Source organism: Pan troglodytes, chromosome 14, assembly GCF_028858775.2.
Source record: "Pan troglodytes isolate AG18354 chromosome 14, NHGRI_mPanTro3-v2.0_pri, whole genome shotgun sequence".
NCBI classification, from domain to species: domain Eukaryota; kingdom Metazoa; phylum Chordata; class Mammalia; order Primates; family Hominidae; genus Pan; species Pan troglodytes.
In genome coordinates, this window is record NC_072412.2 from 25399516 (window position 1) to 25407576 (window position 8061).

The window sequence follows — 8061 nt, forward strand, 5'->3', positions numbered from 1 at the left end:
ATGGGCCTGATTCCCAAAACATGCAGAGTTGATTGGTCAGGTATGGGGCCTGGGCATCAGTGATTTTTACATTTTTATTTATTTTTTGAAATGGGGTTTTGCTTTTGTTGCCCAGGCTGGGGTGCAATGGTGTGATCTTGGCTCACTGCAACCTCCACCTCCCAGGTTCAAGCGATTCTCCTGCCTCAGCCTCCCAAGTAGCTGGGATTACAGGCGCCTGCCACCATACCCGGTTAATTTTTGTATTTTTAGTAGAGATGGGGTTTCATCATGTCGCCCAGGCTGGTCTCAAACTCTTGACCTCAGGTGATCCACCCACCTTGGCCTCTCAAAGTGCTGGGATTACAGGCATAAGCCACTGTGCCCGGCCATCAGTGACTTTTTTTTAAAAAAAGCTCCCAGATTATTCTAATATGCAGTTGAGATTGAGAACCACTGGGTAAGACTATGATGTCCATGGTGGTAGATTTTTTGTCCTACTCCTCTAGATATTTCCAGGGCCTGCCTCAGTATTTGTAGTAGGCAGATAATAAATATGGAATAAATGAATAAGTGATTGCAAAAGGTAGAGAGATAAGTGCATTTTTCCCTCATGATGTCATAAGCTGACATTTAATATTAAGTCATATTTATAAATACAATTGACCTGAGCTAATTTTTCACTTTAGTGATCACAAACATCCCTGGGAGTATGACCCACAGGGAACACTCCCGTGGTCTCAAATAGCTTCAGGTAAGATCCCAGACACTCCTCAACTTTCCTGGCTTTCAGCTTTCAAAAGTAATTATCTCTGCCTTGTGTACATTAAATGGAGGTCAAAAGTTACCAAACTAGGAGCCGTGCAGTGTGGCTCATGCCTGTAATCCCAGCACTTTGGGAGGCCGAGGTGGGCGCATCACCTGAGGCTAGGAGTTCAAGACCAGCCTGGCCAACATGGTGAAACCCTGTCTCTACTAAAAATACAAAAAAATAGCCATAGCCAGGCATGGTTGTGGGTGCCTGTAATCCCAGCTACTTGGGAAACTAAGGCAGGAGAATTGCTTGAACTCGGTAGGCAGAGGTTGCAGTGAGCTGAGATTGTGCCACTGCACTCCAGCCTGGGCGACAAAAACGAAACTCCGCCTCAAAAAAAAAAAAAAAAAAAGTTACCAAACCAGGACTAGGAGCAGTGGCTCACAGCTGTAATCCCAGTACTTTGGGAGGCCGAGGCGAGAGGATTACTTCAGCCCAGAAGTTCAAGACCAGCCTGGGCAACATAGTGAGACCCCATCTCTATTTATTTAAAAAAAAAAAAGTTACCAAACTAGTTTTAGCTTCTCTTTTGGTGCACAAGCCCTGCAGAGCTGGCCGTGCTACCTCCCGAGGCAGTGTGGGGCCACAGTGCAGAACTTCTGTGGTGTCCCCACCTGTATGTGGAAGAGCACATGGTCCAGCTTGGTCTTCTTCAGGTTCCCACAGGATCCATCCAGATGCGCAAAGTAGGTGGAGAAATGTCGGAGAGCAGACCTATTAGATAAAACATCTAATTAATTAAATACACATTCTCAATTAGGTGCCAACCACTTCTGAGTCCTCTACCATCTGTAGAGCTAGTCCTAATAGAAAATCTTTGAGATAATGCAATCCCAGCAATATTTGATCTTTTTTTTGAGACAGAGTGTTGCTCTGTCACTGAGGCTGGAATGCAGTGGCATGATCTTGGCTTACTGCAACCTCCACCTCCTGGGTTCAAGCGATTCTCCTGCCTCAGCCTCCTGAATAGCTTGGATTACAGGAGCATGCCACCAGGCCCAGCTAATTTTTGTATTTTTAGTAGAGACAGGGTCAGGCTGGTCTCGAACTCCTGACCTCATGGTCCACCTGCCTCAGCCTCCCAAAGTGCTGGGATAACAGGCATGAGCCACTGTGCCTGGCCCAGTATTTGATCTTACCACTCATTTGAACAATCCACATAGTAGACACAGAAAATGAATAAAAGAATTGAGGAAAGATGAAATTAGAACACTGAAACGGAAAAAAGTTGATGAAACTTCTGAACAGGAATGAAAACATAAAGAAACCAACAACAGCAGAGTTCAGAACCCCAGGGCAGAAGAAGCCAGCCAAGGGAAGGATGTGGACATTTTGCCTCTAACCCCTAAAGAGAAAGAAAATAAAGAACACCTAAAATCTCCATTTGAAATGTTGATTTTGTTGGAAAAACAAAATATACCTCTGGATAGATGTGAGACTGATGAAATGCCAGAAGGTCTCTTTACTCCCGGTAACATCGAAGTACTGCTGGAGTACGGATAAATTCTGGTGAAGAGGATTTTGTTTGTTTGTTTATTTGAGACGGAGTCTCGCTCTGTTGCCCAGGCTGGAGTGCAATGGCCCGATCTCGGCTCACTGCAAGCTCCGCCTCCCGGGTTCACGCCATTCTCCTGCCTCAGCCTCCCGAGTAGCTGGGACTACAGGCACCCGCCACCACGCCCGACTAATTTTGTTTTCGTATTTTTAGTAGAGACGGGGTTTCACCATGTTAGCCAGGATGGTCTCGATCTCTTGACCTCATGATCTGCCCGCCTCGGCCTCCCAAAGTGCTGGGATTACAGGCGTGAGCCACAGTGCCTGGCCAAGGTGAAGAGGTCTTGAGAAAGTGTTTTGAGACGACAGCCACGAGCACTTTTTTTTCTGAAATACAACCGAATCAGATGCTAGAGTCTGTGAGATTCTAGAGGCTGCTAGAGATCTGTGGGAGCTGCATTTGGGAAGAAACCCTCAGGGCCTTGAGAGACTCACACTTCTTTTCCATTATCACTGACATAGCCGGGGAAGATCACCTACAGTGTTGGTGAGGTTTGTTGATGAATCTCATGACCTGGGAGTGGAATCTGTGGGCTTCCCACCTGATGAGGCAGATGCAGAAATTTTGGCTGCGAAATTTCACACTGAAAGTTACAAGTGGGCACTAAATATGGAATATTGTTATGGGCAGATTTACGTTATGTCTGGTGGATTTTCTTCTAAAATGGAAGTTGTTTGCTTCTAGACTTTTGAAGAAAACCCCTCAAGCTATCTACATACTCTGCTCTTCCTGTGCCTTAAGTATGTGGTTGGCAAAATCAGTGCCTGTTATGGGAGCAATTGAGGAACAAATGCTATAACTTTTCCTATAGCAATTGTTATAGGAAAAGTTGAGGAAGTTTGTTCTTTTTTCCATTGTTGGCTGCAACTGCTTTTAGAATTTGGCAATGTAATTTCTGTTCTTTTTCAGAACAGTGAAGAAAAGGGTAAAGGACTGAAGGAAATTTGCCATTCTCAGTGGACAGGCAGGCATGATGCTTTTGAATTGTAGTGGACCCCCTGTAAGCACTTGTTTTAGATGGTATAAATAGTGACCCAAATACTAGATGGAATAACTGTATAGCTGGCCAAGCATTTGTACTCTGTAGTATAGTAGCAGATTTTGATTTCACTGTTATCATTATTGTTCTTTAAAGTCTCCTATCTTTTACAAGAGCCTCTGGGGAAAATTTCTGGGGGCAAACCTCTGATTTCTTCTTTGCAGCTAACAGCTTGACTGCTGTACTGCCTGCACTCAATGAAATGATGGAAAATATTGAAGTTCATCATGAGTTTTGGTTTGAGGAAGCCACAAATTTGGCAACCAAACTTGATATTCAAATGAAACTCCCTGGGAAATTCCACAGAGCTCAGCAAGGCAACTTGGAATCTCAACTAACCTCAGGGTTACTGTAAAGAAACCCCAAGTGCTCCAACAGTGCAACACGTTCTTCAGGAGCTGAAAGGTATATTCTCAGAACAGCACCTCAGAGCTCTTAAATGCATATCTCTGGTACCATCAGTCATGGGATAACTCAAACTCAATATGTCAGAGGAACACCATGTACAGAAGTGACTTACTGGATCCCGACATGCTCTCAGCTGAGCTTCATTGTTGCAGAGTCAAATGGAAACACAGAGCAAAAGGTATAAAGCTTCCATCCCCATTTATGAAGCCCTCAATCTGCCTGACATCAGGCAGATGTGTAGGCATTGATGTGTATACATCGATGAAGGTCTCATGTATTCTTCCTGTGGTGAAGGTTGAGAATGAGTGCTATAAAAATGGACAAAAGCATTTCAAAGTGTATTTGATGAACACGTTGACTGACTAAAGATCGAGTAACTTGGCTTTGCATAACATAAATTTTGATATAAAACATGATCTGGATTTAATGGTAAACACATAAATCAACTCTATACAACTAAGTCAGAGCTTCCTACAGATAATTCAGAAACTAGTTAAAATACCCAAGAGACTTTAAAAATAGGGCTTCTCTTATAGCTGATATTTGAAAGAAAAGCTGTAAGGTGTATGTAGGCCACTTAATCACTGAGTATCTTTGTCTATAGGCCTCCCATTGAATACTTTAGCCATTGATAATCTGCCAATTTGAAAGGGCCCTGTTTGAACTCTCCTGTTTTGGGGACCTATCTGTTCTTCCAGAAAGTGACACCGAAGTTGCCAGGTTTCACTATACATGAGCTCTGCTAGTAGCATTCTTGAATTGTTTTAATTGTCATTTTAGACATAGTATTTATTATCACCATGGATCCAATTGTCGAGTATTGAGCTATCAATTCTTCCAAGAAATAAATGTTGAAGAGGTGTGGGAGGAAGGAATAAATTTTATAAAATGTTACAATGAAGCTCATGATTGATCTGTGACTAGTAGGAATTTTAAGTGTATAGCTAAAAATCCATAATGGACAGTAAAGGGAACTACCAGACAGAGAAACGTGTGAGTTTGCCAAACAAGAATTTCAGTGTAGATTTTGTTTTTACCAAATGAACTTAAAGGAACAAGTTATAGTGAAAGTTTGAATGGAAGAGCCCACCATTGTTGTTCCACGTTTGGTTGCAGCTGTCTGCATTCCTTTGTTGAGGCTACATCTTCATAAGCTTTTTATCAGGTGCATGTTCAACACTTCTGTTTCATGGTCAAGACAGAATCAGAGGCCATAGATACTGACAACTGATGTGTCTGTTTTCTTCTGTCTTTTTCAATGAGTATATCTACAGCCTTGTCTTGATTTTTTTTTTTTTTTTTTTGAGTGATAGGGCCTTGGTCTACTACCCAGGCTGGAGCGCAGTGGCGTGATCGAGGCTTACTGCATCCTTGACCTTGTGGGCTCAAGTGACCCTCCCTCCACAGCCTTCCAAGTAGCTGAGATAACACGCATATGCTGCCATGTCTGGATAATTTTTTTTTTTTTTTTGTAGAGACGAGGTCTCACTATGTTGCCCAGGATGATCTCAAACTCCTGGGGTCAAGCAATCCTTCTGCCTCAGCCTCCCAAAGTGTTGGGAGTATAGTCATGAGCCACCATGCCCAGCCCTCATCTTGGTTTATAAGCAAAACCTGAAAAATCTACAAAAAATAAGTATATGGTGGTTTGCCTAGAAATAATGCAGAAAATATTGCTATTATTTTCAGTGAAGAAAGTCAATATTGTATTGTTTATTTCACTGTAAATAAAATACAAATTTTCTCTTTAAAAAAGTTACCAAATTTTGCTTAGACTTATAAAACACAGCCCTGGCAAAAGAGTTTAAGATTAAAGCATATCCATTTTACTAAAAGAGACATTAGAACAGGGATGTACAATTTTGTATGAAGGTCAATGTTAGTGAAAACAGAATAAACATTTATAAGGACCCATCATGTTCCAGACAGCATACCAGCTGTTGCATAACAGCCAGTGAGGCACAGTATACAAAAGGAAGTCAGCAAGTATCATGGGATAGTCATCTATCTAATGGAGTAGGCATCGAGCAAAAGGCAGGTGGGAATAGGAATACCTCCTGTGCAAGTAGTGCACATGTGCCTTGTTAAACCATCTTTTAAAATATGAAAGATAGGCCAGGCACACTGGCTCACACCTGTAATCCCAGCACTTTGGGAGGCCGAGGCGGGAGGATCACTTGAGGTCAGGAGTTTGAGACCACCCTGGCCAACATGGTGAAACCCTGTCTCTACTAAAAATACAAAAATTAGCCAGGTATGGTGGCACGTGCCTGTAGTCCCAGCTACTTGAGAGGCTGAGGGAGGAGAATCGCTTGAACCCGAGAGGTGGAAGTTGCAGTGAGCCAAGACTGCCACTGCACTCCAGTCTGGGTGACACAGCAAGTCTCCATCTCAAAAAACAACAAAACAAAACAAAAAAAGAACGCCAGGCGCGGTGGCTCATGCCTGTAATCCCAGCACTTTGTAAGGCCAAGGCGAATGGATCACATGATGTCAGGAGTTTGAGACCACCCTAGCCAACATGGTGAAACCCTGTCTCTACTAAAAATACAAAAATTAGCCAGGTATGGTGGCGTGTGCCTGTCGTCCCAGCAACTTGGGAGGCTGAGGCAGGAGAATCACTTGAACCCAGGAGGTGGAGGTTGCAGTGAGCTGAGATTGTGGCACTACACTCCAGGCTTGGTGACAGAGCAAGATCCTATCTTAAAAAAAAAATTAAATATGAAACATAACATATCTAGAAGAGATGCAACTGAACTGGCTGGGAATGGGGAGAATAGGTGCAAGAACATAAAGCTGGAGGCACAAGTTTGGCATGTGTGAGAATAAAGAGAAAAAGAACAAAAAATGAGGCATGAAGCATAGTTCAGAAAGCTCAGTTTGTAACTGGCATTCATCTGTGTCATTTTTTATCAATGCTTATTGTTTATTTCAAGAGAAGTCACGGATTTCAAAGGCATTAGACTAGACTGGCCAAAACTCTTCCAGGGAAGAATTATTATCATTATTATTAGATACAATTTGCTGAATGTCTACTATATGCCAGGCCCTGCACTGAACCCTTTAAATACAATCTCTCTAACCTGTACAACAATCCTACAATCTTGGCAATATTCCTAGTTAACAAATATGAAAACTAAAGCCAAGTGAGGTTATATATCTTGCACAGGATCCCACAAATTATAAATGGAAAAGCTGCTGCATTACTAAATTTCTGAGAGGGAGACAGATGATTTGAATAATAAAGATATTTTGATCTACTTTTCTTCCCCTCCCTTTGAGTCACTATATATATATAAGTAGATCAGACGACTGTAAAATTCAAACATAAAATTTAAGAAGATGTATGAGTTTATAATGTTATTAAAGTAATGGTATTATGTAAACATTCTCAGTTTATAAATAGTACATTTTGTAAATTCATTCCAAAATGCATTGTTTGTAATTTAGAATGCCTGTTCTAGAGACAAAGCAAGCGTGGTAGTTTCCAGGCTAGCCTAAATACGGGCATTTAATATGTACTAGATCTAAGTTTTATTTTGTTTTGAGACAGAGTCTTGCTCTGTCGCCCAGGCTGGAGTGCAGTGGCACGATCTCGGCTCACTGCAACCTCCACCTCCCGGGCTCAAGTGATTCTCCTGCCTCAGCCCCCCGAGTAGCAGGGATTACAGGCACGTGCCACCACATCTGGCTAATTTTTGTATTTTTAGTAGAGACAGAGTTTCACCATGTTGGCCAGGCTGGTCTCAAACTCCTGACCTCAAGTGATCTGCCTGCCTCGGCCTCCCAAAGTTCTGGGATTACAGGCATGAGCCACCACGCCCAGCCTAGATCTAAATTATTAATTGTCCAAATATAGGTTTTACTTCCTGGGATCAGGGGTACATACTATTAAGAAACTATTAAAGGAGGAGTGAGGAAGAAGGAGGAAAGTAGAAGAAGAGAAGATTTTCTGGCGGTAAACTAGAAATGAAGTTTCTAAACTACAAACTGTCATGTTTCAAAAGTTTGTAAATTGTTTGTTGAAACTCAAAAGTTATTTTGTCAAAAAAAGTACACATGGTGGTTCAGTTTCTAACCAGCCTATAAAGCTTATTAAAGTGGTCATTTGATTGACATTTATTAATTTTTTATTTGATTTGAGCTTCTACTGTCCTTGTTTTTCCTTTTCCTTTTTTCAGCTGTTCTTTTATTATCTGTGTGACCTTCAGCAAATTACTTAACCTCTATAAGCCTCAGTTTCCCCATGTGTAAAATGATGATAAC

General features: G+C 41.9%; 1 pseudogene; it reads left to right on the plus strand.

Moving 5' to 3' along the window:
* On the plus strand, positions 1–3481 carry LOC100615220 (52 kDa repressor of the inhibitor of the protein kinase-like; annotated as a pseudogene).
* Positions 3482–8061: the final 4580 nt, after the last annotated feature.